Source organism: Hordeum vulgare, chromosome 1H, assembly GCF_904849725.1.
Source record: "Hordeum vulgare subsp. vulgare chromosome 1H, MorexV3_pseudomolecules_assembly, whole genome shotgun sequence".
NCBI classification, from domain to species: Eukaryota; Viridiplantae; Streptophyta; class Magnoliopsida; order Poales; family Poaceae; genus Hordeum; species Hordeum vulgare.
Genome location: NC_058518.1, coordinates 483094275 through 483110040, shown reverse-complemented (window position 1 = coordinate 483110040; position 15766 = coordinate 483094275).

Genomic DNA, 15766 nt, shown 5'->3' with positions numbered 1-15766 from the left:
GAAAAATCCCACCCCGAAAACATATAAAATATGTGGGGTTGCACAACAATATAATGCCACACAAAAATGCGGGAAAATAACCTATATACGGGAAAATAAACTAGTGGCAATTCCCCACACGCAAAAATACAGATGACCGCTCTAAAATACACGAAAAAATAGTTCCTAAAACATAGGCATTTCTAATACGGCATTCGGGCTATACGAACACGCGCGGAAAAATAATACGGGCTATATTCTATTTGGACAGCACACTAATCTATGCATTCGGCACGCAAGACTACATCAAACAACTATGCAAGTAGTAAATTCGTGATCTACGCGAAAAGTTACACAAGATACATATGCTACACGTCGCGATCCGACACACGACTTGGAAACTACGGACGTTTAAATATTTACGTATTTCTAGAATTTAATATATTCCGAAAATCCCTAAAAAGGAAAAGATACTACTGGGCCTAAAGTACGCACGGCATACATGGCAGTCACACGCCATGGGCGAGGAATAGAGGGGCTCACCTCACTCTGGGCCGGCGTGGCTGGCTGCTGCTGCTGGCGAGATGGGCCGAGGGGAGGCTGCGAGGCGGTGGGAGGCCGAGCGCCTGGCCTGGGAGGCCTGGGCCTCGGGAGGCGGCGGCGCACTCGAGCTGGGCCGGCCTGGGCCCAGCCGAGCGGGGGCGAGCGGGTTGGTCTCTCCCCAGATCCGATCGGGACGAGGGGAGGCAGGAGCTCATGCTGGCAGCGGAAGCACGCTGCTGCGGCGATGGGGAAGGCGCGGAGCGACGGAGCTGGCGGCGGGGCTGGCGCGGGGTTGAGGTGACGGCGGGATTCCGGCGCAGATCCGACACGGCCTGGACGAAGGACGCCAGCGGCGGCTCCATGTAGTGCCCGAGATGTAAACCTTGCCATATTTGGAACCTATTGCATGTGGGTCCACCTTGTCAGTGAGTTGATGTATCCAATTGTGCCATGACCTCATGTGGTGTCCCTTGTTTATTTTTTTCCTTCCTTCCAATGCATGCATGCATAGCATATCATTGCATGCCCTTGTCTTATGTTGTTGCCATATGATCTTAGCATTTCATGTGGTGGTGGTGATCTTGTGGTTGCACCTTGTGATGCCTTGTGATGATGTGCATGTGATGTAAAGCTTATGTGGGGTGTGCATGTGATAGTAAATGCTTAGGTTTCAAAACCATCTCCACCCCTTCTCTCTATTTCTCCTAAGTCAAGATACACTCCTTCCTTCCCCGTTTTAAAAATGTCTAATGTTTAGGGATTAATGTGAGTGTGTAGTTGTGCTAGCTTGGTGATTTTTAAGAGTGTTTTAAGCAGGTGCAATGATAACAAAACAGAGACATTAATTCTGTTTTGTGAAATATTATTTGCTCCTAAAAATCTTGATCTTATTTTATTTAAATAGGTCATATTTTTATATGACCAGGGGGTATTTCCTTTTGAATTATCCCATTAGTTTTGTCTGGTATTTGTTTTCCCTTTCTGTGTTGTTTTCTAATTAGACCCCCCCCCCAGCGAGTTAGTTCTCTCCTCCTAGCGTTGCATGGGCCTTCCCCCTGCGGTGGCCCATGTTCCTCTCTGTCCAGCGAGAGCCGAGGCGCGCGCGACCTCCCTTCTCCTTTCCCTGACGCCGTCCCCTTTTCTTCCTCCTTTCAGTCAGCTCGCTGAGAGACAGAGGGTTGGCGCCGTGAGCTCGGACGTCGAGGTCCCCCCCATATAAGCTGGGTGTCCGAGCCCCTCCTCGGCCTAGGGTTCCCCTCCTTCCCTATCCTGCCGCCGCCACCTCTCTTCTCCCCCTCCATCTCTCTTCTTCCTCCTTTCCTGGTAAGTTTCTGTAGGTTAGCAGAGAGAATAGAGAGCTCCACGCCGCGTCTACCCCCGCGTGCACCGTCGAGCGGCAAGGCCACCATGTCCGGGAGCTTGGGGAGGGTGCCCGCGCTCCATTCCCACCGTCGTTGAGGTCGGGGAGCGACCACAACGACGGGCAGGAGCTTGTCTTTGGCGCGAACCCGACGAACTCCTTCCCCTATGTCGGATCTGCAACAGGCCTTCGTCAGCGCGTCCTCGTCGACTCCAGGCGGCTCCTCCTTCCCGATCGGCGCCCCCTCTTCCTGCCCTACGTGACGATCGCTCCTCCTCCCTTCCCCTCGGTTGGATCTGCCGGAGTGGCCGCCGTGCTCCTCTGTTCAGGGGAGAGAACGGCAGGAGCTTGCTGTGTTGTGTGTGTAGGAGTAGGGCGCTCGGTGTGAGTAGATGCAGAGTAGATGTAGGTGCGTCTTCCCTTCTCCCGCGGGCGTGGTAGAGTCCGTGGTAGAGGAGACCATCTCCAGTGATCTCTCTGTCACCAGCTCGCAGGTGCAGGCCAGACAGTAGGATCGAGGTAGTATACGTTGCGTTAGATCCCTACTCTGTCAGACATCGTAACGTAGCCCAGTGGTTGATGTGTGTGTGTGTCTTCGTCAGGTACAGGGATCGAATCCCAGTAGGAGCAACCCCCCTTTTTGTTTTCCTTTCACTGTTTCGACAGTAGGGTAACGCAGTAAGTAGATTCCCTGCATCGAACCTCCACTGTCGAGTAACTTGGCCCTAGCAGAGTGGTAAGGCTAGGCTTGTTGCACCAGTGGGTTCTGGGATCGAATCGCAGGGTGCCCTCCTTTTGTTTTTCTCTTTTTGCTGCAATTTTACTTCCTCTTTGTTGTTGCTGTTCTTGTGACAAAAACATAGGTGGCAATGGCATTCTTTTAATTTTTCCTTTGCTGTTATATTTGTGTTAGTTGTTGTGGTCTGTGGAAGTGCTTGTGAGATGTGCATGTGTGTGTGTGGGCATACACATGGGGTTAGTTGCACTAGATTGTGTGTATGATGGTGCTGCTTATTAGTTGATCCTAGGGATATGATAGCCAGTGTAGATATAGCATGTGTAGGTACTTCTTTGTTGTAGATGCTAGCAATTGATGTTTGTACTAGGTTGTGTGTGCATAAGTATAGTAGACCTTGTTCTAGTTGGTTGCTATGATAACATGTGTAAGTGTGTGGTGTTGATCTTGAGCATGTTGTGCTTGTGGGTGATGTGGACTAGGTGTGTGTGTGGGTAGCATCCCACCTTGGCAAGCAAGGCTTGCACCTCCACATGTCCATATGTGAGGGGGCATGGTTTGTTGTTTGTGTGGATAGCTTGGTAGTAGTGTTTATGAAGTTGATGTGCATGACACAAACATGGGGTTCAAACCCCATGTCACTTTGTCATTGTGCACATGAGCTCAACCTTTGTAGTTGTTGTTATAGTGGAACTACATGAAATGATGCCCTATTCACTATGCATGATTTGGAGTAGTTTCCTCTCCCTTAATTTGTGGTCACTTGTTCCAAGTAAGTGCCCACATATTATATATTATTTTGGGGTAGAATCTCCCAAGGAATCCAGTGGTGAAGTTAGTTTTGCCATTAGGATACTTTATGGAGTTGACATATTCAGATTTGATGCAAGTTTGCTCTTTGTTTCCATGGAATAGGTGGAGCCCAAGGGCATGAGTTTTTGTGTGGTAATAGTAGGGGTTTTGCTCTACACAATAGTGGTGTCATTTATCACTTGGTGTTATTTGTGTGCAAGCTATGCCTAGACAAAGTGGGCATGTGGCTAAAAAAGTCCAGCTTAGTGAAATCTGGAATTTCACCAAGTCTGAGAATCTGGAAACATTTTCTTCTCCTGTAGATGAGGTTGTGCTGGTCATTGTGTTGTGTACTAGCCTTAGTTCAGTGCTAGGAATTTGGACCTGATATGTTTGTTAAGCTTTCTGTCAAATTTCATGTCATTTTGAGCCCTGTAGATTATGTTTTGGTTGCTTTCAAAAAGCTTCAGAACTAAGAGAGAAAGTCAGGTGCAGGAACTTTCACTAAGTCCGTGAGATCTGATGGTTTTGTGAAAGTTTGTGGCCTTGTATCTTCTAGAGTTTAATTCCTTTTGGTGTGATTCTTGCTGGTGCTTGTAGTGTTCTTGGTTGGCTACAGACACATATATTATTTGTCATATTTGGAGGTCTGTAGCTATGTTGCATGTAGCTCACAAAGAGCTAAGTTGCAGATTATGGCAGATTGTGTAGTATAGTCTCTTTGATGATTGTGTGTGCTTAGTTGATGTTGTGGTGTTCTTCCTTGCTCCAATCCATTCATGTTGGGTTGTTATATGTCTTGGTAACCTGGGAATACCAGATTTGTGCCAATTGAGTGTGTGGTGTTGATTCTTCCACGTAGGGCTTCATATCTTGTTTCGTTGATTCTCGTTGATCCGTAGCTCCGATTGTAATGTTCTTTATATGGTTTTGCAATGTTTTCACGAGACACATATGTTCATGCCATCCTCATGCATGTCAAAATAGCTTAGTGTACAGTTCTGTCCAGAAACTGGTAGTAGTTTCTTTTGCTTGTGCTAGTGATGAAATAGCGATGCATGCTCATTTTCCATCTCATGCATCATGTGATTGTTGCATATTGTGGTGCTGCTGTTCATTGGTTGTTATTCTTATGTTGGGTAGCACCGGGATCGGAGAACGAATATGTGGAGTCAGGAGAGTACGTGCAAGACGAACCAGAACCATTTCAAGGTGAGGATATTAGAGGCAAGATGATATGACCTTGATTCCATCTCTAGACTTGTTATGCTAGTTTCGTTTCCATGTCATATTGATCGCTGCCTACCACTGAAATTAAATTGCCTCTTCATATGCCATGAGCCAAACATTGTACCCCTTCCTAGCAAAACTTGTATGGCTAAGTAGGCTTTGCTCAGCTACTAATGTTAGCGTTGCTAGATGGAGATGCTTTGACTCATGTGGTAACATGAGCTTGATATCATTATCTTAAATTCTGTTATTTAATTAATGCACCTATACACTTGGTAAATGACGGAAGGCCTAGCCTTTTGCCGGGTGCTTTGTTCCGTTATTGCCGCCTTAGTTACCGGTTACCGGTGTTTGATTCCATAATGATCGCTCCTAACACGTTCGGGGTTGTTATGGGGACCCCCTCGATAAATCGCGTAGTGCTAAGGCTTGTCCGGCAGGACCCAACATTGGTGTTAATTTGCTAATCACTAAATAATAAATTGCATAGGGAATAGCTACCCCGAGGAATTTAATCAAAAACCCGGGCCAGTGCTCCTCGTGAGTGTTGGTCCAAACTAGAGCACTGTGCGGGGCCAACTCAGGGCAACTTGAGAGATTTCTATCAGGCCACTGTACGCGTCGCTCATCCGTCGTGTCCTGAGACTGAGATACGCGGCTCTTATCGGGGTCGTCGACACGACGGGAGGTCCTGCTAGCCTTGCCTTACCTTAGCAGTATATCTTGCGTATAGGAATCCCAGTGAAGCTTTGGTTTCCCCCAGAGTTGAGGTTTTCCTCTAAGGAATCCGACGAGATCACGAGATTCGTGATAGAGGATGCCTTTGCGGCCTGTGTTCGTTTGTGATTGACTAGTTGGAGCACCCCTGCAGGGTTTAATCTTTCGGAAAGTCGTGCCCGCGGTTATGTGGCAAACTTGGAATATTTTGTTAACATCCGGTATTAGAGAACTTAAACATAAGCTAATAAAATTGCCAACGGTGTGCGTAACCATGACTGTCCCCCTCGAAGACCTCTCTTCGATCGGGAACACGGTGGGGTTATGAATGCCGTAGGTAGGTGTTCAGGATCACTTAGTGATCAAGTAACCACGACCGCTAGTGTAGACCACCTTCATAATTGCTTTACGTAAGTTAGCCACTAAATCAAGCTTAGGGTGCTGTAGCCTTATACACTTCACCCTTACCCTACCTAATAACATGACTAGTTCTGGCACCAAGGTCTTAGATTACCGAGTCCCCGTGGCTCACGGATTCCTCCGAAACTCCCAGCAGGTACAGGTATCGCAGAGACAGATGATCCCGACGGCACTCAGCTGGCGTGGCAGCACGACGAGGAGACAAACCGCCTCTATGTGAACTATCCAGAGGACTGAGGCATGGTCGTGATTGTGGGCCTGCAGGCAGGGTAGCATAGCATTTTCATGTTTTGTAGTCCGTAGCGGAACTACCTTGATTGTATCTGTGATGTACTCTGAGTTATTAATGAGAAGACAATTGAATCCCGGATTGTCTACTTTTATTATTATTTGTGCTGTGTTATCTGCTTGCGAAACGCTTAGATGCGCTTCTTTCCTATTCAGGGGCCTCGACCCCCAGATCGGAAAGGACCGCATCTTGGTCGTTACACTACGGTTCCAGCCGGGACCTCGGGCGCTAGGGAGGCCAGCGGCTCCGGCGAGATCTGCATGGCGACGGCAGGAGCTGGAGCACGGCGAGGCAGGTGGGTCAGGCCGAGGCTCCGGTGGCTCCGGCCGGCGAAGGGCACTCCGGTGGCGGTGGTGGGGCTGCCCGCGGCGGCCGGCGAAGAGTTGGGCACGCGGCGGCGCGGCTCGCTGGGGAGCTCGGGGGCAGATCGAGGCGGCGGCGGCTCGGGCCCGGGCGGGCCAGCCGTAGGCCTGGCGGGCCCTATCGGTGGGAGGAGACTGGTGGGAGGAGAGAGGCTAGGGTTTCGGGGTTAGGTGGCACGAATTTCGAGGCAGGGGAGAGGGGGCTGTCTAAAATGCACCGGTGGGGTATTTATAGAGAAAAGAGGGGCTCGGTTAACCAGAATCGCGTTCCGGATCCAACCGAGGGTCGGATTCGAACGTTTCCGCACGCGGGACGGGTACGCGGCCGTGTAGAGGGGATATCCGGAGACGAGAGGGAGAGCGGGCGGCGCGGGAACGATTTTTAAATCACCGACAGACGTCCGACGAATAACCAAAGACGGTGCCGCTACGGTCGACCGTTCGGGTATGAGACGGACTCCGATCGCGACGAAATTCGATAGGCGGCCTACCTATATTAAAATAAGACCGCACGTCAAATCTCAACCCGATCAGAGAAAGTTTTATACACGCTTTAAAAACAGGGTTACGACGGTGCCGCGGACGCGTGCGTGTGCGGTCGGGCTCAGAACGGACAACGACGAGAACCGACAACTACTAACGAATGCAAGTTTTCAAAATGGGCGGCAACAGGATGTCGATGGAATGCATATGATGTGCATGATGCGATGATGATGAGACGAAAGAAAATAGACACACGACAAAAACGGAAAGAAAAGGGGAATCTTCTGGAACGCCGGCATCGGGCTGTCACGTAGCAGCAGCAGCAAAGTAACAAGTAACAGCAGTAGCAACAACAACAAAGTGACAGCAGCAGCAAAGTGGCCCAATCCCTCTTGTAGCAAGGGACAAGCCAAGGCAAAGTAACGCAACGAGAACCAGAAGTAAAAGACTCGTAGGCAGTGGATCGGTGATGGATGAGTGTGACGGATGTGATTCATCATGTAACAGCTATAACACGGAGAGATATGTGGCTAGCTCCCTGATGACCCACAAGTATTGGGGATCAATCGTAGTCCTTTTGATAAGTAAGAATGTCGAACCCAACGAGGAGCAGAAGGCTCTGATAAACGGTTTTAAACAAGGTAATAACTGCAAGCACTGAAAGTAGCGGTAACAAGTGATGGTGTAGCGAGGTGAAACGTAGCAACGAAAAGTAACAAGTAACAAGTAGTAGCAACGGTGCAGAAAGTGGCCCAATCCCTTTTGTAGAAAGGGACAAGCCTGAACAAAGTCTTATAGGAGGAAAAACGCTCCCGAGGACACACGGGAATTTCTGTCATGCTATTTTCATCATGTTCATGTGATTCGCGTTTGTTACTTTGATAGTTTGATATGTGGGTGGACCGGCGCTTGGGTACTGCCCTTACTTGGACAAGCATCCCACTTATGATTAACCCCTCTCGCAAGCATACGCAACTACGAAAGAAGAATTAAGACAACGTCTAACCATAGCATTAAACTAGTGGATCCAAATCGGCCCCTTACAAAGCAACACATAGACTGGGGTTTAAGCTTTTGTCACTCCAGCAACCCATCATCTACTTACTAATCCCCAATTCCTTCCTCTAGGCCCAAATATGGTGAAGTGTTATGTAGTCAGCGTTCACATAACACCACCAGAGGAAAAGACAACATACAACATATCAAAATACCGAACGAATATCAAATTCACATGACTATTATTAGCATGACTTATCCCATGTCCTGAGGAACAAAAGTAACTACTCACAAAGCATAATCATAATCATGATCAGAAGTGTAATGAATAGCATCAAGGATCTGAACATAAACTCTTCCACCAAGTAATCCAACTAGCATCAACTACAAAGAGTAATCAACACTACTAGCAACCTTACAAGTACCAATCGGAGTCGCGAGACGGAGATTGGTTACAAGAGATGAACTAGGGATTGGAGAGGAGATGGTACTGATGAAGATGTTGATGAAGATGCCTCCCCTCCGATGAGAGGAGTGTTGATGATAACGATGACGACGATTTCCCCCTCCGGGAGGGAAGTTTCCCGTGCAGGATCGTCCTGCCGGAGCTCTAGATTGGATCTGCTCAAGTTCTGCCTCGTGGCGCCGGCGAAACCACGAAAAAGCTCCCGAATGATGTTTTTATGGAACGAAACCCTTCATATAGCAAAAGAGGGGGGCCAGTGGGCCGTCAGGGAGCTCACAAGCCCTGTAGCCGCCACCAGGGGGTGGCAGTACCAGGCTTGTGGGGCCCTGGTAGCTCCCCTCTGGTACTTCTTTCGCCCAGTATTTTTTATATATTCCCAAAAAATTCCACGCAAATTTTCAGGGTATTTGGAGCTGTGCAGAATAGAGGACTCGGATTTACTCCTTTTCTAGTCTAGAATTCCAGCTGCCTGAATTCTCCCTCTTCAAATAAACCTTGCAAAATAAGAGAGAAAAGGCATAAATATGGTACCACAAATACGTCCATTTTGCATCATCATTTCATGTTGATATTTATTGCTTTATGGGCTATTATATTACTTTGTGGTACCATAGTTATGCCTTTTCTCTCTTATTTTGCAAGGTTTATTTGAAGAGGGAGAATTCAGGCTGCTGGAATTCTGGACTGGAAAAGGAGAAAATCTTAGTCAACTATTCTGCACAACTCCAAATGCCCTGAAAATTTACGTGGAATTTTTTGGGATTATATAAAAAATACTGGGCGAAAGAAGTACCAGAGGGGAGCTACCAGGGCGCCACAAGCCTGGTAGCCGCCACCCCCTGGTGGCGGCTACAGGGCTTGTGGGCTCCCTGACGGCCCACTGGCCCCCCTCTTTTGCTATATGAAGGGTTTCGTTCCAGAAAAAAATCAGTCAGGAGCTTTTTCGTGGTTTCACCGCCGCCACGAGACGGAACTTGAGCAGATCCAATCTAGAGCTCCGGTAGGACGATCCTGCTGGGGAAACTTCCCTCACGGAGGGGGAAATCGTCGCCATCGTCATCACCAACACTCCTCTTATGAGAGGGGAGGCATCTTCATCAACATCTTCATCAGCACCATCTCCTCTCCAATCCCTAGTTCATCTCTTGTAACCAATCTTCGTCTCGCGACTCTGATTGGTACTTGTAAGGTTGCTAGTAGTGTTGATTACTCTTTGTAGTTGATGCTAGTTGGATTACTTGGTGGAAGAATTTATGTTCAGATCCTTGATGCTATTCATTACACCTCTGATCATGATTATGATTATGCTTTGTGAGTAGTTGCTTTTGTTCCTGAGGACATGCGATAAGTCATGCTAATAATAGTCATGTGAGTTTGGTATTCGTTCGGTATTTTGATATGATGTATGTTGTTTTTCCTCTAGTGGTGTTATGTGAACGTCGACTACATAACACTTCACCATATTTGGACCTAGAGGAAGGCATTTGGGAGTAGTAAGTATATGATGGGTTTCTGGAGTGACAGAAGCTTAAACCCCAGTCCATGCGTTGCTTCGTAAGGGGCCGATATGGATCCACTAGTTTAATGCTATGGTTAGCCGTTGTCTTAATTCTTCTTTCATAGTTGCGGATGCTTGCGAGAGGGGTTAATCATAAGTGGGATGCTTGTCCAAGTAAGGGCAGTACCCAAGCGCCGGTCCACCCACATATCAAACTATCAAAGTAACGAACGCGAATCACATGAACATGATGAAACTAGCATCACAGAAATTCCCGTGTGTCCTCGGGAGCATTTTTCCTATAAGACTTTGTTTAAGCTTGTCCCTTGCTGTAAAAGGGATTGGGCTACTTGCTGCACCATTGCTACTACTTGTTACTTGTCACTTTTCACTTGTTACGTTTCACCTCGCTACACCATCACTTGTTACCGCTACTTTCAGTGCTTGCAGTTATTACCTTGCTGAAAACCGTTTATCAGAGCCTTATGCTCCTCGTTGGGTTCGACACTCTTACTTATTGAAAGGACTACGATTGATCCCCTATACTTGTGGGTCATCAAGACTCTTTTCTGGTGTCGTTGCCAGGGAGTGAAGCGCCTTTGGTAAGTGGAAATTTGTAAGGAAACATTTATATACTGTGCTGAAATTTATTGTCACTTGTCACTATGGAAACTGTTCCTTTTAGGAGTCTTTTCGGGGTATCTTCACCACGAATGGAAGCACGAGGAGTTATTCCTCAACCTGAGGTACCTACTGAAAATATCTTTTATGAAATTCCTTTGGGTATGCTTGAGAAACTGCTGGCTAATCCTTTTACAGGCGATGGATCTTCACATCCAGACTTGCATCTGATCTCTGTAGATGAAGTTTGTGGTTTATTTAAGCTTGCAGGTTTGCCCGAGGATGAGGTAAATAAGAAAGTCTTTCCTTTATCTTTGAAGGATAAGGCGTTGACATGGTATAGGCTATGTGATGATACTGGATCTTGGGACTACAATCGGTTGAAATTGGAATTTGATCAAAAGTTCTATCCTATGCATTTAGTACATCGTGATCGGAATTATATTTATAACTTTTGGCCTCGTGGCAGGGAAAGCATAGCTCAAGCTTGGGGGAGGCTTAATGAATGTTATACTCATGCCCCAATCATGAGCTCTCGAGAGAAATTATCACTCAAAACTTTTATGCTCGGCTTTCTCATGAAGATTGTACCATGCTTGACACTTCTTGTACCGGTTCTTTTATGAAGAAGGATATTGACCACAAGTGGAATTTATTGGAAAGAATCAAACGTAACTCTGAAGATTGGGAGCTGGAAGAAGGTAAGGAGTCAGGTATGAATTTCCAGTTTGATTGCGTTAAATCTTTTGTTGACACAAACACTTCTAGAGATTTTAGCGATAAGTATGGACTTGACTCTGAGATAGTAGCTGCTCTATGTGAATCTTTTGTTGCTCATCTTGATCTTCCCAAAGAGAAGTGGTTTAAGTATCATCCTTCTGTAGAAAGCAACATAGTCAAAACCAATCTAGTTGAGGAGAAAGTCATTGCTTTTAGTGATCCTGTTGTTCCTTGTGCCTACGCTGAGAAACCACCATACCCTGCTAGGATAAAGGATTATTCTAAAGCTCCAACTGTGATACGTAGGGGTTACATTAGACCATGCACCCCCTGAGGAGATTAGAGTTGAACCTAGTGTTGCTATTATCAAAGATCTCTTAGCCGAAGACATAGATGGGCATGTTATCAAATTCTGTGAGGACTCCGCTAGAATTGCTAAACCTCACGTGAAAGACAAATACGGACCTGTAGTTGGCCTACCCGTTGTTTCTGTCAAGATAGGACATCACTGTTACCATGGTTTCTGTGATATGGGAGCTAGTGTTAGTGCAATACCCCGTTCCCTATATGATGAAATCAAAGATGAGATTGCACCTGCTGAGTTAGAACCCATTGATGTCACTATTACGCTAGCTAATAGAGACACTATCTGCCCTCTGGGAATTGTGAGAGACGTAGAAGGCCTGTGTGGTAAGACGAAGTATCCTACTGATTTCCTTGTCCTTGGTACTGCACAAGATAGCATTTGTCCCATCATATTCGGTAGACCCTTTCTCAACATTGTCAATGCTCACATTGATTGCATTAAGCAGACTGTCACAGTTAGTTTCGAGGGTGTGTCTCATGAATTTAACTTCTCCAAGTTTGGAAGACAACCCCATGAAAAAGAGTCGTCTGGTAGGGATGAAATCATTGCTCTTGCCTCTATTGTCGTACCTCCTACGAATCCTTTAGAGCAATATCTGCTTGAGCATGAAAATGATATGCATATGAAGGAAAGAGATGAGATAGATAAAATTGTCTTAGAACAATATCCTCTTCTCAAGAATAGTGTGCATGTTGAACTGCTTGGGGATCCTCCCCCACCAAAGGGTGATCCTGTGTTTGAGCTTAAACAGTTGCCTAATACTCTTAAGTATGCCTATCTTGATGAGAAGGAGATACATCATGTTATTATTAGTGCTCTCCTCTCAGAGCATGAAGAAAAGAAGTTACTAAAAACTCTGAGGAAGCACCGTGCTGCTATTGGATATAATCTTGATCATCTTAAGGGTATTAGCCCCACTCTATGTCAGCACAAGATTAAAACCGATCCTGACTTCAAACCAGTTGCTGATCATGAAAGGAGATTGAATCCTAAGAAGAAAGAGGTCGTTAGAAAAGAAATATTAAAGCTTCTGGAAGCAGGAATCATTTAGTATGTTGCTCATAGTGATTGGGTAAGTCCAGTACATTGCATACCTAAGAAGGGAGGTATCACCGTCGTTCCTAATGATAAGGATGAACTAATCCCAAAAAGGATTATTACTGGCTATAGGATGGTGATAGACTTCCGAAAACTTAACAAGGCAACCAGTAAAGATCACTATCCTTTGCCGTTTATCGACCAAATGCTAGAAAGGCTATCCAAACACACACACTTTTGCTTTCTAGACGGTTATTCGGGTTTCTCGCAAATATCTCTTGCACAATCTGATCAGGAGAAAACCACTTTCACCTGCCCCTTCGGTACCTTTGCCTATAGACGTATGCCTTTTGGCTTATGCAATGCACCTGCTACCTTTCAAAGATGTATGATGGCTATATTCTCTGACTTTTGTGAAAAGATTGTCGAGGTTTTCATGCATGACTTCTCCGTTTACGGGTCTTCCTTTGATGATTGCCTCAGCAACCTTGATCGAGTCTTACACAGATGCAAAGATACCAACCTCATCTTGAATTGGGAGAAGTGCCACTTTATGGTTAATGAAGGCATCGTCTTAGGACACAAAATCTCTGAAAGAGGCATTGAAGTTGATAAGGCTAAGGTTGATGCAATTGAGAAAATGCCTTGCCCCACAGATATCAGAGGTATACGAAGTTTCCTAGGTCATGCTGGTTTCTATATAAGGTTCATTAAATACTTCTCTAAGATTTCTAGGCCTCTTACCAACCTCTTGCAGAAGGATGTTCCTTTTGTTTTTGATGAGGATTGTGAGGAAGCTTTCGAAATACTTAAGAAGGCTTTGATAACCGCACCTATTGTTCAACCACCTGACTGGAACTTACCCTTTGAAATCATGTGCGACGCTAGTGATTATGCTGTTGGTGCTGTTCTAGGACAAATAGTTGACAAGAAGTTCAATGTTATTCACTACGCTAGTAAAACTCCAGACAGTGCCCAAAGAAACTATGCCAGTACGGAAAAGGAGTTTTTAGCAGTCGTGTTTGCATGTGAAAAGTTCAGATCTTATATAGTTGACTCCAAAGTCACTATTCACTCTGATCATGCTGCTATTAAGTACCTTATGGAGAAGAAGGACGCTAAGCCTAGGCTAATCAGATGGGTTCTCCTGCTACAGGAATTTGATTTGCACGTCGTTGACCGAAAGGGTGCTGATAACCCTGTAGAAGATAACTTGTCCAGGCTAGAGAATGTCCTTGATGACCCACGACCTATTGATGACAGCTTTCCTTATGAGCAATTGAATGTCATCCGCACTTCACAGAGTGCACCGTGGTATGCTGATTACGCAAATTATATCATAGCCAAATACATACACCCAGTTTCACCTATCAGCAAAAGAAGAAATTCTTCTTTGATTTGAGACACTACTTTTGGGATGATCCTCACCTTTATAAGGAAGGAGTAGATGGTGTTATTAGACGTTGTGTGCCTGAACATGAACAGGGACACATCCTGCAGAAGTGTCATTCCGAAACCTACGGAGGACACCATGCTGGAGATAGAACTGCTCATAAGGTATTGCAATCAGGTTTCTATTGGCCCACTCTCTTCAAGGATGCCAGTAAGTTCGTCTTGTCTTGTGACGAATGCCAAAGAATAGGGAACATCAGTAAGCATCAGGAAATGCCTATCAACTATTCACTTGTCATTGAACAATTTGATGTCTGGGGCTTTGATTATATGCGACCCTTCCCGAGTTCCAATGGGTACACTCACATCTTAGTTGCTGTGGATTACGTCACTAAGTGGGTAGAAGCTATCCCCACTAAAAATGCTGATCACCACACCTCTATTAAGATGCTTAAAGAAGTCATTTTCCCAAGATTGGGAATCCCTAGATATTTGATGACTGATGGCGGTTCACACTTCATTCATGGTGTTTTTCGCAAGATGCTCGCTAAGTATGATGTCAACCATATAGTTGTGTCTCCTTATGATCGTTAGTCTATTGGTCAAGTGGAGTTGAGTAATAGGGAGATCAAATTGATCTTACAAAAGACCGTCAATAGATCTCAAAGGAATTGGTCTAGCAAACTTGACGATGCACTATGGGCTTATAGGACTGCTTATAAGAATCCCATGGGCATGTCGCCGTATAAAATGGTTTACGGTAAGGCCTGTCATTTACCTCTTGAGCTGGAACACAAAGCTTATTGGGCAATCAAAGAGCTCAACTTTGATTTCAAACTTGCCGGTGAGAAGCGGTTGTTTGACATCAGCTCGTTTGATGAATGGAGGGGCCAGGCATATGAGAATAACAAGTTGTTCAAGGAAAAGGTTAAGAGATGGCACGATAAACGAATACATAAACGAGAGTTCAATGTAGGTGATTATGTCCTGCTGTACAATTCTCGTTTAAGATTCTTCGCAGTCAAGCTTCTCCCTAAATGGGAAGGTCCTTACGTTATCGAGGAAGTATATCATTCCGGTGCCATCAAAATCAATTACACGGAAGACAATTTTCCTAGAGTGGTAAATGGGCAAAGAATCAAGCATTATATCTCCGGTACTCCCATAAATGTTGAGACCAATATCGTCAATGTCATAACTCTAGAGGAGTACATAAGGGATATTTATCAGCCTGTTTCAGACCCTGAAAACGAAGAGGTATCTGGTTTGGTAAGTAATTGAACTCCGAAACTTTTCCAATAGGAAATTTCCTCCATTTTGGAATTTTTGGAAAATTAGAAAAATAAAAAGCAGTCAGGGGAGCGCACGAGGCGGCCACAAGCTTGGTAGCCGCCCTACCCCCTGGTGGCGGCTAGAGGGCTTGTGGGCACCTCGTGTGCCTCCCGGACTCCGTTTTCTTGCGGAGCACTCCTTCTGGTCCAGAAAAAATCATTATATATTCGTCCGAAGGTTTTGATCTCCGTATCGCGCGGTTTTCCTGTGTTTTCGTTTCGAGCCTGTTGTCTGCCGCAGATTTAGAGGAAAGATGTCTCAGGAATCAGTTGGGGAGAATGATCTTCCCCAAGTTCATGAAGAAGTAGATGCTGATCTGAAAAGAGTAGAAGTCACGGAAGCCAGGGACAAAGCTAAGGAGAAAACCCAAGCTAGGGAGGAAGTTCAACCTATGTTCAACATAGAAGAAATTGAAGGAGTAGATT